The sequence below is a fragment of the Castor canadensis genome, chromosome 6, assembly GCF_047511655.1.
Source record: "Castor canadensis chromosome 6, mCasCan1.hap1v2, whole genome shotgun sequence".
NCBI lineage: Eukaryota > Metazoa > Chordata > Mammalia > Rodentia > Castoridae > Castor > Castor canadensis.
In genome coordinates this window covers 117,055,551-117,070,424 of record NC_133391.1, presented here as the reverse complement: position 1 = coordinate 117,070,424, position 14,874 = coordinate 117,055,551, and positions in this window count along the sequence as shown.

Sequence of the window (14,874 nt, the reverse complement as noted above, 5' to 3'; positions counted from 1 at the left end):
TACCACCAAAAAAAATTTTTTTCCAAAGGAATTCATTAATGAACACAAAGATTATAAGACTATATCAATATTTTCTATAATGGGAAAATATTGATGGTAGGAAAATGGGAGAGGGAATCACAATAATAATCATGACCAAAAAAAGGGTTTTCAGAAGACCTTGGTTCTTGGGTTCCTGCATAGAAGAATCCAAGCAGAATGTGAGGGTGTAAGTGGGGTTTATTAAAAGTTAGGAAAGGAAATACAAAGGGAGCGTGGTAGGTGCAGGCACCTGGAATCCACAGGCAGAGAGAGTGTGCTTTTCTTTTTCATGTGCTTTTAAAATCTACACTAACCCACAGGGAGGGCAGACCCAAGAGATTCCCACCCAATAATGAACAAGTGGGGAGGGGCATGGGCAGCCAGGTGCTGGTGGCCTAGGCCATCCTCAGGTAACCTACATGAGCCCTAGACTTTTCCTACTTCTAGCCTGCCTCAATAAAACAGTTGTTAAATAAATGTTAATACATCCATGTTATAGAATGTTATGATCTTAAAATCATATTTCTAAAGAATGACATAGGAAAATGTTAAATGGAAAAGACATCTGTTTAAAAATTATGGTTCCACTTTTGCTTTTAAAAGTATGCTTAATTACACAGCTATATCCACAGAATTATTAGACCAAGGGATATTTCTGAGCTGGGCCCCAGTGACTCACTCCTATAATCCTAGCTACTCAGGAGGCAGAGATCAAGAGGATCACGGTTCAAAGCCAGATGGGCAAATAGTTCTTGAGACCCAATCTCAAAAAAACCCATCACAAAAAAAGGCTGGTGGCATGACTCAAGGTGTAGGCCCTGAGTTCAAACCCCAGTACTGAAAAAAAAAAGGGCAGGGGGGAGGATATGTATGAAACTTTTATGTATGCACATTAAAAGTTCAAGAGGGATCAGAAAGAGACAGGCAGGGTAGTGGGACTGTTAACAGCACTGGTTCAATCTGTGATCAGAAGACTTCCAAACTCTTTGTCCTGTGTGGAGAATCCATGGCAGGACACGTGGGAGTAAATGGAATTTATTAAAAGTTGTGGAAGAGAACTACAGATGGAAGCATGGTGGGCTCAGGTGGAATCTGGAAGCTGAGAGCGTGTTTCTGCTCTTCAGATGCTTTTAAAACCTGCAGTAACCCATGAGAGGGGAAGAACAAGGAGAGTCCCATCCAATAGTCTATGAGTGGGGAGGGGCACAGTGGTTCCAGTTAGGTGAGGGCGGTCTGGGCCATCCCTGGGCAACCTGCATGTGAGCCCTGAACTTTCTCTAACTTAGCCCACCTCAGGACTGCTGAATGGATGGTTCATATTCTGCTCAGTGTTTTTTTTTTTTCCCCTCTTTTTTTCTTTGTATTTTACCTATTATATCTTTCTCATTTTCCATGATGAGCAAATAGTCCTTTTTACAGTAAGAAAACTTAATTTTTTTGTTTAAGAAACTAGTGATAAAAGAATTAACCTAGAAGGTAACACCCACGCACAGGAAATCAATGTGAGTCAACTCCCTGTATAGCTATCCTTATCTCAACCAGCAAAAACCCTTGTTCCTTCCTATTATTGCTTATACTCTCTCTACAACAAAATTAGAAATAAGGGCAAAATAGTTTCTGCTGGGTATTGAGGGGGGGGAGAGGGAGGGGGCGGAGTGGGTGGTAAGGGAGGGGGTGGGAGCAGGGGGGAGAAATGAACCAAGCCTTGTATGCACATATGAATAATAAAAGAAAAATGAAAAAAGAAAAAGAAACTAGTGATATATTACACATAATATGCATTGATTAAATATTTACTCACGGAAACTAGGTAGCAACATTGAAAAATAAGTGCTCTAGCACATTAAGTTATAGCAAGTTATATTATTTTATATAGAAACATTCAGGAGAAGAACTTGGTAAAGGAAGAAACAAAGCTGGACACTACAGATGGTAAAGATGGAAGCAAAGATGAAAGCAAAGATATCATTCAGTACAGAAAGAACTGAGCTCAATTCAGATTTGTACAAAAGTGAATGGGGAAATGGAGAAGAAGGCAGAAGGAGTGAGCCAGGCTAGAGCAGAGACAGAGAAGTGAAAAATAACAAAAAGTGGGTAAGAGTGAGGCAGGCTAAATTAGGGAAAGTTTGGGACTCAGAAAAATATTACCTCTTAGATTAACCATGCTTTGGCTCAGGAACCGCCCTCACCTGGCCAGGAACACCCATGCCCCGCCCACTCATTGATTATTGATGGACATCACCTGGTTCCTCCCTGCCCATAAATTAGCATAAGTTTTAAAAGTACCTGAGAAAGAAAAGCACTCTCATTGCCTCCAGATTCCACCTGGGGCTGCCATGCTCCCCTTTGTATTTTCCTTCCCTTTTAATAAACTCCCTTTACACTCTCGTGTCCTGCAATGGAACCGTTCCTCAGGACACAAAGAATTTGGAAGTCTTCTGATCACAGACTGCACCAGCGCTGTTAACAAGAGGGCTGGTTGATGTCAGTGCCTTGGGTCTGTGTCTGCTAACTGGCGTTTATCACAGTTAGGCTTCTTTCCCCCTCCTCCACCTCCCCTTCCCAGAGACTGAGAGGCAGAGGCCCTGTCCTTCCTGATGGCTACATTCAAAGGAATAGCTTTCAGGTTCTTGGGAAAGATAGTCCTGGACCTTAGAAGACACAAGTGTATCTCGAAGGGGCCAGAAAAGATTTATAATTCTAAGAATTTTTCAAAATAAATGCTCTGAGAAAAGAATAGCCAGGGCCTATGGCCAGGTGGGACAAATGATGTGTTATTTTGACAGCCCTGAGCTTTTCCAGACTAGAACTCAAGGTCATCATGGCCATGGCCACTGGGCTTGCTAGAAGCAATGTCAGAATTTCGTCTAGTCTCTTAAGCTCAGTAGATCCTCTCCCTATATTTTAACCCCCACCTGGTACCCCAGCAGAGTCAACTCCGGATGAAGGGAGATACTGGGAATCCATGCGACATTGTCCTTTTTTGTGGCTTCTATATACAGTGGGGTCTTGCACAGGGTCACACACCAGAGCGGGCATGAGAAAGGCAGTAACCCTGCCTGGCTCCTTCAGACAGAGGGAGACACATTTTAATGATTTGGCTATCCTGAGAGAACACCTTTTTCTAATCAGACCAATGTATCCTTCTGTGCTAAAGTGAGTCTAGCTATATTAGATCAGGGACCTTTATCACTGGAAGACAGATGCAGTATAATTTGGAATCACCTTTGACAGGACCCTAGAACAAGATATAACTCATTCTAATTGAAAACTAATTTTAGCACAATTACTTTTGGTTTTAGTGGCATATGCCACCCTTTGAGGTCATTGTTATGCAAGCCCTCTATTAGTCAAAGCGTGGATAGTACTTACAACATCTGAGTTCTCTAACATTAGAGGCATTATTATCGCATCTCACCCCAGTCATCCTCCTATCCACCCCTCCACCAACATCATTTTTAACTTAGAGGAGTATTGCAAAGAAGGCATCAATATTATGGCTTGCCTTTCTTCATGTTACTTAGTCACCTGAACAAGGGATTTGATTGGCAACTGTGTTCTAGCCTAGATAATGCTGGAATTAAACATACTTTCAAAATAAAAAAAACTACAGAGGTGTAATCAAGAAAAGCATTAAGATAAGAGACTCTTCTACTCTGACTTCAGAAACAATAAAACAGACAAACAAACAAAAACCAGTAAAACTCTGAATACTGTGACTCTGCAAAAATGAAGCAACCCACTTGAATCTTTTTGTACTGAAAAGGAGCAAAAAGACAGGAACAGAGATGAGCTTTCAGGCCACACAAAGCACATCCCACTGGGAAAAGCACGTCCTGTCAAAGGTTAGGGAAGGACAGTCTTCTGCTTTCCCCACATCCAGACTGAAACAAAGCACAATGCCTCTCAATCTTTCAGCCTGGCCTTGGTCTGAAAATGCTCCAGTGGAACTGATAGAGCTGGGAGTGGGGGAAGAGACCTTCAGCGTGGGGCCTGCTGCCTTGGCCTCTCCATAATACTGCAGTAGTTCTCAAACTTCAATATTGAAAATGCAGAGTCTTGGATCTCCTCTCTCTAAATATCCAATCCAGGAGATCTAGAATGAGACTGAAGAATCTGCATTTTATTTATTTTTAACTAACACATAATAACTATATGTATTTATGGGGTATAATAATCGAATCAGGGTAAATGGTACACTCATTGCCTCAAAAATTTTTCCTTTCTGTGTGAGAGGATATACAAAATCCTCTCTTCTAGCTGGTTTGAAACACACAATACATTATTGTTATCTGAAGTTGCCTTACTGTGCAATAGCACATCAGAACTTAATCCTCCAGCCTAACTGTAACCAACCTCTGCCCATCCCCCATCTTTCCTCTTCAGCCTGGGTAACTACTCTCTAATTCAATGAGATCAACTTGTTTAGATTTAGATAGGAGTGAGATCATGTGGTGGTTGTCTTTCTGCATTGGCCAATTTCACTTGACTCTGAACTTTAAGTAAGTCCCTTAGGTGACTTTTTATCAAAAACTCTTTATTGCTGGTGACTGAGACAAAGAAAGTCAGATGTCTATGGCAAAATGAAGGAATTTCAACTTCTAATTTTTTCATTTGTAATAAGGTGTGATATTCATGGTAAAATGCATAGGGTCTCTAATAGCAAATGCACTGTTGTACAAGTTTTTACTATGTAGACACCTAGATAACTACCAGGGTTATGGACTGAATATTCATGTGCCACCAAAATTGACATGTTGAAACAAATTGTTGTTCTGTGCCCTGATGACATTAGGAGGTAAGGTCTTTGAGGTCTTTGGGAAGTAAGTAGGACTAGACGAATTTATAAGGGTGGAGCCCTCATGAATGGGATTAGTACTTTTCTAAGAATCATGAGAGAAGTTGCTTCCTCTCAGTTCTCCCTCACTCAAGGATTTGACAAAGGACAATCCTGCAACCTAGAAGAGAAACCCAACAAGAACCTGTCATCCTAGCTACCTGGGAGGCAGACAGAGATCAGGAGGATTGAGGTTGAAGGCCAGTTCATATAAATAGCTTTAAAAAAAAAAAAAACAAAACTGATCTTGAACTTCCAGCTCCCAGAACCATGACAAATGGTTATAAGTCACAGTCTATGACTCTTTAGTTTGTTTGGTGCTAAGGACATTGAGCATTCTGGGCAAGTGATTTACCACTGAGCTATACTCCAGCCCTATGGTATTTTTTTTAGTAACAGCCTGAACAACCACCTCAAATAAAATACAAGCAATCCAACACCCAGTAGCTCGCTCCCTCATTTCTCTTCCCCATAATACCTCTAGCCAGAGGTAACCTTGTTCTGATATAGATTTGACTGTTCTTGAATTTCATGTAAATGGAGTAATAGAATAGGAACTCTTTCATATCAGGCTTCTTTAGTTCAGCATTGTATGTGAGACTCGTTCCCGTTGTTGAGCACAGAAGTGCCTTCTGTTTGATTTCCATGTAGTATTCTATTACATAAAAACATCATGATTTATTTATCTCTTATTTATAGATATCAATAACTTCAAGATTATGTTCCATTTACATGCAATTTTAAAATAAGTTTGTCCATTTCTTTAAAATAGCAGTTAAATTTTTATATGAATTGCATTGAAAGCTATTGATAAATTTGGGATGTATTGTCATATTAACATATTAAGTCCTCCAATACCTGAACACTGGATGTCTTTCCACTCATGTAGATCTTCTTTACATTTTTTCAAACAGTGGTTTGTTGTATTCAATGTGCAAGTCTTGCATTTCTTTAATTAAATTTATTCTTAAGTATTTTATTCCCTTCGAGGCTATTGTACATGACATTGTTTTCTTAATTTTATTTTCAGATTGTTCAATGTTTCTAGTGTATACAAATACAACTGATTTTTGGATATTGATCTTTTTATCCTGTAACTTCGGTTATTTATTAGCTCAAATGACTTGTGTGTCTATTTAGGGTTTTCTATGTCATGGCACCTAAAATTTATAAATTTTATTTCCTCCTTTCCAATCTTGATTTCTTTTACTTTTATAGTTCAACCTAATTTTTAATTAGTTTATGTTAATTAAGCATTACTTTTTTGGGAGGCAGTACTGGGGTTTGAACTCAGGACCTTAGCACTTGTGAGGTAGCACTCTACCACTTGAGCCATTCTGTTTCCCCAGGCTGACTTCAAAATCTAGTCCTCCTGGTCTCTGCCTCCTGAGTAGCTAGGATTACAGGATTGAGTCACCTGTGCTTGACTGTTGTATGTTCTCTTGATGATAGTCATTTTGACTGGGATGAGATAGAATCTCAGTGTCATTTTGATTTGCATTTTCTTTATGGCTATGGGTATTGAACAGAGAGTTCTCAAAATAAATACAAGTGGCAAATAAATTCATGAAGAATGCTACTGCTGTTCAATTCATTTGCCTGTTTATTCATCAGATTGTTCTGTTCTTTGAAAGTTTAATTTTTTTTAGCTCTTTATATATTCTGGATAGTAATCCTTTGTCTGATAAATAACTTGCAAAGATCTTCTCCCATTCTGTAGATTGTCTCTTCATTCTGGTAATTGTTTCCTTTGATGTGCAGAAGCTCTTTAATTTGATGCAATCTCATTTGTCATTTCTTGCTCTTATTTCTTGAGTGATTGGGGTTCTAGTCAGAAAGTCATTGCCTGTGCCTGTTTCTTCAAGTGTTTTCTCCATGTTTTCTTATAGTAATTTCAAGTATTTTTGGTTTTTTTTTATGATATTGGAGTTTGAACTCAGGGCCTACACCTTGAGGCACTCCACCAACCCTTTTTTTGTGAAGGATTTTTTTCCAGATAGGGTCTCAAGAACTGTTTGCCAGGGCTGGCTTCGAACCGGGATTCCATCCTCCTGATCTCTCTCTCCTGAGTAGCTAGGATTATAGGCATGAGCCACTGGTACCCTCTAACGTCTCCAGTCTTACACTAAGATCTTTGATCCATTTTGAATTGATTTTGGGGGAGTCTAGTTCAGTCTTCTACACGTGAGTGTTCAGTTTTCCCAAAGCCATTTGTTGAAGAGACTGTCTTTTTCCCTGATGTATGTTTTTGGTGCCTTTGTCAAAACTCAGATGGCCCTGTGAGTTTATTTCTTGGTCTTCAATTCTATTCCTTTGGTCTGTGTGTCAGTTTTTGTGCTAGCTATGCTATTTTTGTTATGATAGTTCTATAGTACACTTTGAAGTCAGGTATTGTGATACCTCTAGTCTTGTTCTTTTTGCTCAGGGTTGCTTTGACTATTCGGGGTCGTTTATGCTTCCATATGAACTTTGGGGTTGATTTTTCATTACTATAAAGAATGTCATCAAAGCCGGGTGCCAGTGGCTCACACCTGTAATCCTAGCTACTCAGGAGGCAGAGATCAGTAGGCTTAGGGTTCAAAGCCAGCCTGGGCAAATACTTCCCGAGAACTTACTTTGAAAAAAAAAAACCAACAGAAAAAAGGGCTGGTGGAGTGGCTTAAGGTATAGGCCCTGAGTTCAAGCCCCAGTACCACAAGAAAAAGGTCAGGGATTGTACTGAATATGCAAATTCAATTGTAGATTGAATGCTTTGAGTAGTATAGTTATTTTCACACTACTAATTCTACCAGTCCACGAACACACGAGGTCTTTCCATCTTCTAGTTTCTTCTTCAATTTCTTTTCTTCAAGGCCTTATAGTTTTGATTGTAGAGGTATTTTATCTCCTTAGTTAAGTTTATTACTATTTTCTTTTCCTTTTTTTTTTTTTTTTGTATCCTGCTAATTTGCCAAAAGTATTTGTCAGATCTTGGAGGGGTTTTTGTTGTTGTTTTGGTGGACTCTTGAAGGTCTTTGAAGTATGGGATCATATTATCTGCAAATAGGGATACTCTGACCTCTTCATTTCCTATTTGTATCCTTTTTATTTCATTCTCTTGCCTTATTGCTCTGGCTAGAAAATCAAGCACTGTATTGAAAAAGAGTGGAAAGAGTGGATACCCTTGTCTTGTTCTCAACTTTAGGGGAAATGGTATCAGTTTTTCCTCATTAATATGATGCTAGATACAGGCTTGTCATATATTATTATGTTGAGGTACATTCTAATCCTAGTTTCTTCAGGGCTTTTATCATGAAGGGATGTTGAGTTTTGTCAAAGGTTTTTCCTGCCTTGTGATTTTCATCCTCGTTATGTGCTGTATTATGTCTGCGGATTTGCACATTTTGCACCATCCTTGTATCCCTGGAATGAAACCACTTTTTTTTTTTTTGGTGGTGGGTTTGAACTCAGGGTCTCATACTTGAGGCAGGTGCAAGGCAGGCACTCTACCACTTGAGCCACTCCTCCAGCCAGTGCTGGGTATTTTCGAGATAGGGTCTCACAAACTATTTGTCCAGGCTGTCTTCTAACCAAGCTTCTCCTGATCTCTGCCTTCTGAGTAGCTAGGTTTACAGACCTGAGCCACCAGCCTGAATGAAACCAACTTGATCATGGCATTTGATCTTTTTAATATGCTGTTGAATTTGGTTTGCAAGTATTTTATTGAGAATTTTTGCATGTATTTTCAGCAAGGAAATTGGTCTTTATTTTTCTTTTTGTTATGTCCTTATCTGGCTTTGTTATCATGATAACACTGACTTCATAGAATAAGTTTGGTAGTACTCTTTCCTTTTCTGTCTCATGGAATTGTTCAGGGAGCATTAGTGTTAATTCTTTAAAGGTCAGGTAGAATTCAGATGTGAATCCATCTACTCTTGAATTTCTCTTTTTTGGGAGGCTCTTTATTACTGCTTCAATTCAATCTCATTGCTCATTATCTGCTTAAGTAGCTTATATCTTCTTGGTTCAATGTAGGTAGGTCATATGCATCTAGAAATGTATATTTCCTCTAAATTTTGCAGTTTTATTACAATATACATTTTCAAAGTATTCCTTAATAATCTTCTGAATTTGGTCAATATGAAGTGACTTTCTTTGTCTTTTCTTTTGGTTTGAAATTTGCTTTGTCATATGAGTATAGCTGCTCCTGCTTGCTTTCACCTGCATTTGCTTGGAAGATCTTTTTCCATCCTTTCACTTGAAGCCTGTGTTTGTCTTTGCCAGTGTGTTTTCTGTAGGCAACAAACGTTGGGATTTTGTATTTCAATCCAGTCTGCTAATCTGTGTCTTTTGATTATAGAATTGAGGCAATAACATTCAGTTATTATTGAAAGGTATATAGTAATTCCCTGTCATTTTGTTGGCTTTGTAGTGTTTGATTCTTCTCTACTCCTCATTTGCTCATCTACTCAGCTAGTGAGATTTATTCTTTCCCATATTTTCATGGTTGTACCTATCTTCCTGTCATTTAAAAAAAAAAAAATGTGATGAAACCAGGCTCTGGCGACTCAGACCTGTAATCCGAGCAGAGATCAGGAGGATCATGGTTCAAGGCCAGCATAGGCAAATAGTGCAAGACCCTATCTTGAAAATACCCAACACAATTAAGGGCTGGCAGGGTGGCTGAAGTGGTGAAATACCTGCCTAGCAAGCATGAGACCCCGAGTTTAAAACAAAACAAAACAAAAAAAGCAATGAAAATACAGTAAGAATAGAGCTACCAGTGTGCGCGCGCGCGTGTGTGTGTTTGTGTGTGTGTGTGTGTGTGTGTGTGTGTGTGTGTGTGTGTGTGTGAAGGAGACATTAAGCATTGGTAGAAATTTGGTGGGAATGACGATGACCAGAAAGGCAGCCAGATGGTCAAGTGAAATTGATCTCAAGTGACTCCCTGGAACATCTTTGATCTTCCTGTGGTAAGGAACTTCAAAGGAAATGCCTTTGGGGCCTAAGTCAATGAACTAGATAAGTAAATCATCCACCTTGGTTGGTTTCTTACTAACATCACCTGAGGAACTCCTCAAAATTAGGATGTTGGCTCTACCTCAGACGAATTGAAGTGACATTCCTGAAAGTGGCTCTGAGAATTGTATTTTTAAAAAAATTCTGCAGGTGATTCTTGCAGGCAAATAAGGTTGAAATTCCACACCATACATGCTGACATGCAAAGCATCAAACAGCACTCTTTAGGAAAATAGTTTTTTTTGGTGTGCATCTATTATCAGTTTTAAGACTTTTAAGTATAATGAAACTAGGAAAAAGTCATAGATTTATAGTAATTGATATCAACAGAAGGGAAAGGAAATTATAGGTTTTTTTTGGCTTTACTTTTTTAAAGGGATCATGATCTCACTGTGTTGCCCCTGGCCCAGGATTCCTGGACTCAAGTGATTCTCCCACCTTAACCTCCTGAGTGTCTGGCACTACAGACATATGTCATCATACTAGCAATTATATCTCTAAAAAGCTTTCTATGTCACAGTGACATGATTTTGAATGTTTTATGCAATGACTGTTTATTGGGAATTTATGTATGCATGAGAAGTCTTGAGCTAGAACCCGGAGATTTCTTTTTTAAATGGCTAGGAAATGCCTCTTATTCTCAAAGTTTTTGTAGTTCAGTTAAGAAACACAAATGACTAGGGATAGAACAGGGCAAAAAGAAATGTTATCCTTGAAGAAAAATGGTTGGCTTCATCACTCAGGAGTTAACTTTAGCAGTGAGGCTAGAAATGGGGAGGATTTATGGAGAAACAGGTTTTAAATCAGCCTTGAAGGATGAGCAGCATTTCAGTAGGTCAAAAGTTGAGGTGTAGCCAAGTGCTGGTGATTCATGCCTGTAAATCCTAGCTACTCAGGAGGTTCTTATCTCTATCAGAAGGATTGTGGTTTGAAGCCAGCCCCAGGCAAATAGAAAGACCCTATCTCTAAAACAGCCAACACAGAACAGTGCTGTCAGAGTGCCTCAAGTGGTAGAGAGCCTGCCTAGCAAGTGTGAGGCCCTGAGTTCAAACCCCAGTAATGCCAAAGAACATTGGGGTGGTAGGAAGATTTCAGGTTTGGGTGACAGTAGAAGCAAAACCTTAGCAATGAAAGAGAAATGAAACCTTAGCATCTGTCACACCTCATTTTCTCTTGCAAGGAGATCTACTACAAGGATCTCCAGCCTAATCTCCAGCCTGTACCCAAGACCGCTCCTGCAGCCCAGATGCTGCCTGCCACCCTGACCCTGACACTGCTGCCACAGCCCCCAGATTTCCCCAGCACATTGGACATCTTATGAAGATTGTGAAATTTGTTAGCCTGAATCTGCATAATAGTCTCTAAATTGTTATGCTTTTACAGTTTTATATTACAAAATTAATGTATGCTCTTGTATCAAACTCAAATAATACTGAAACATAAAATTAGGAAATGAAAGTCTCCCATTCAACCCAGCCATCAGAAGCAGCCACTGTTAGTTTGGGGAAGGTTCCATCCAGTTTCTCCAACTTTCTGTCTGTTTCTCTCTGGTTGTTTCTTTCTATAGCAGTATATATTTATATTATATGCAAGCATAGGTATATAACACACACATGTGTATTGCATTCTCTGTATATACATAGACACATATATGTATAGTCATATATGTAAGTGTATAGATATATCATATTGTGTATATTTACTCAGTCCATAGGAATAAGCTATTGTGCCTATATTTACATATGTATTTGAAAATCTATCTAATGTTTCTAAATGTAGTCTTTTTACCTATAAATGCACCTATGTGTTTAAGGCAGGGGTGCTGTGTGTTTGCTCTCAAATGTGTTTTTATTCATAAAATGGAATGCTTCCTTGCCTAACACCTTTTTTTGCCTCCCCATCACAAAGCTGGCTAGACCCAAGCTCTTTGCTTGCTGTACTAAGCTCTGTGGGGTCAGACCTCTGCTACCTCCATCTTCAGTCACTCTAGGCAGTGGGGAGAGACAAAAGGAAGAGTGTAGCACCTCCTGAACCCAACTGGAGTCCTCTCAGCTTTTTTTTTTTTTTCTTTTTCAAGATTGCTATGTATGCAGGGTGCTAGTGAATCATACCTGTAATCCTAGTTACTTGAGAGACAGATCAGGAGAATCAAGGTTCAAAGACAGCCTGAGCAAATAGTTTGTAAGACACTATCTCAAAAACAGCTAACACAAAGCAGTGGCTCAAGTGGTAGAGTGCCTGCCTAGCAAGTGAGACCCTGAGTTCAAGCCTCAGTACTGCCAAAAAAAAAACCCCAAAAAAGATTAATATGTCAACTTAACTATTGTTACCGCAATTTTGAAACGACCATGAAAAAGCAGAGCCAAAGTAATAGCGTGACCAAGCAGAGAGGAGGTCAAAGGACGGTGCCTGGCTTATATGCTCCCTCTCCCACTACTCAGAGAAAGACCCACTTCTCCTACACTGATTCCTGATGTTAGGACTTGTTAGAAACTTGGTTGGTTCACATCTCTGTCCTTTTAGATGTTTTCATTGTGGAAGCTGGAGTGCACTCATCTGCCATGGTCTGCTGGGAAGACTCCAACCATCTTTCGAAACTCAGCCCATGCAAGGCTGTTTTTTCTATATGAAGGGTGCAGTAAGATAGTCCCTACGCAATGATTGAGAAATAGGGTTGACACAGAATAAAACAGGCAAACCACATTCACCATGGTGAATCAAGCAATTGTGTATAGATATATGACTAAAGAATGTAGAAACTCTCCCATTAAAAAGTGTGTGTGGGGGGCTCGGGGGGTGATCAGGCACTGGTGGCTCAGGCCTGCAATCCTAGCTACTCGGGAGGCTGAGATTGGTAGGATCAAGGTTTGTGACCAGACCTGGCAAGTAGTTTGCAAGATTCCATCTCCAAAATAACCAGACCAAAATGGGCTGGAGGTGTGGGTCAAGCGGTAGAGTGCCTGCTTTGCATGCTCAAAGTCCTGAGTTCAAACCCCAGTCCCATCAAAAATAACTAACTAAATAAGTAAAATAAAATAAAAAAGGGGGTGATGCTGGGTAATCTTAGGAACATCTGTGGAAATAACTGTAACTTAATAAACACAAATACAATTAATTTTGTGTACCTTTGTCACAGCCAGACCACATACAATTTGTCTGGTAAACTCAGGGGACCATTGGAGGTAGGGAATGGGAAGGGATGGATACAAAGAGACAGATTGGCAAGTACACATCATTAATTTTCACTGCTATAAACTATCCTATCATGTGAATCAATTACACTTTATTTTCTTTTGGTAGAAATTAAGATGGTTTCCCATAGCTAGCCATCACAAACAGTGCTTAACGGGCATTCTCATCCATGTGTACTTGTGCTCAGGAGCTCTTATTTTCAAGGTCTGAGACTTCTGCCTCATGAGGGTCTGTTCAACTTTACTAGACAAGGGAATATTGTTCTTCAGAGTCATTGTGCCAATTGACACTGTCATTCCTGGTGTACTAATGTTCCATTCAGTCTGCGTTCTTACTAACCTTTTAAATGTTTGACAGTTGGATGCAATGGAAATAGTATCTCATTAGGATTCTACTTTGTATTTCTCTTGACTAGTGTTAAGATTTCACATCTTTTACTGCTTATTAGCCATTTGTGTTTTTGAGCTTCTGCTTCTTTTCATATCCTTTCCCAGTTTTCTGTTGGATTCCTTGGATTCTATGCATTGTTTTGCAGGCATTCTCTCTGTTATATTCTCCTGGGCTATAGCTTCTTTTTTTTTTTTTACTTAAAAAACATCTTCTGTGCTTCTCAGTTTCCTCATCTATAAAATTAATACATCAATATCAAATAAGTTAATATATGTAAAGTATTTAAAATAGTGCCCGAAGCTGAGGACATAGCTCAGTGGTTGAGTACTTGCCTAACATTGGTGAGTTTGATCTGTAGCACCAACACCAACACTACCAACACCACCACCAAAACACACACACACACTAGCTACTCCTCCTCTCAAAGCCAGTGTTTAGCATGTAGGAAACAGTATAAAATGAAAATAGTATTTTTAGATTTTTAAACTCAATTTCTTTCCTATGATTGCTTCCTTTTCCAAACGCTGAGATTTTAGATACATGACAGAATTATACTTTTCTTCCAACAAATGACTGTTTTACTAAAGGCCATGTCTGTTCAGTGAACTGAGTTGATTTGCTGTTCCATGAAATAAAACCTTACACAACATATTAGCTAAGTATCATAATCATCTTGCAATGTCACTTTTGGTGATCAAAATTGCTTCCAGGCTCCTCTGTGGTCAGTTTTCCCTTCTGCTCTATTGAAGAGATTATAATGCTTGTTGGGAAAGTTTCACAGTTACAAAAGGAGTAGCAGTCACCATTCAAAGAAAATGCTGGCAAATATTGAGTAGCCCTGTCAAAACTCATGGAGATCAGATGGGCTATAAGCCATGTACTTTACAAGACAACTTAGACAGCTAAAGCAAATGCTGGGAAAGTTTCAAAGCTCCTTCCTGGGGAAAAGTCCAGCTTAGCTTGGACAGCTCTGGGACTCCCTTCTATATGGAGTCCAGTGGTCTTCTTCCCAGCCAAGAATGTTGAAAGCATTTCAGCTTTTAGACTTAGTTTCTACCCTACCAGTTTCTTGGGATTTACAAAGAATGTTTACATACCAGACCCTCTTCAGAGAGTATATGAAGCATTTCTTGACATTCAATTCACATCAGAAATCTAACCCAAAGAAATGATTCTCAGGAAAGATTACTCATAGCTTTCCAAAATTCTTTTTGTCATGAAATCCTTTGTCTTAAGACAGTGCTATTTAGAGGTTACTCTAGTAGAAATGGAAGGGAGACACTGGGAACTCTAGTTTCTTGAAGGAATGGGTACACTAATTTCATTCCAAAAGTGAGAGCTATACAGTAGAATACATGCTCCTTATTTCTCTGATCAGGAGGCTGAGCTCCCAGTTTAAATTTCAGTCATAGCTTTGTGCTAATACTTATCAGCAG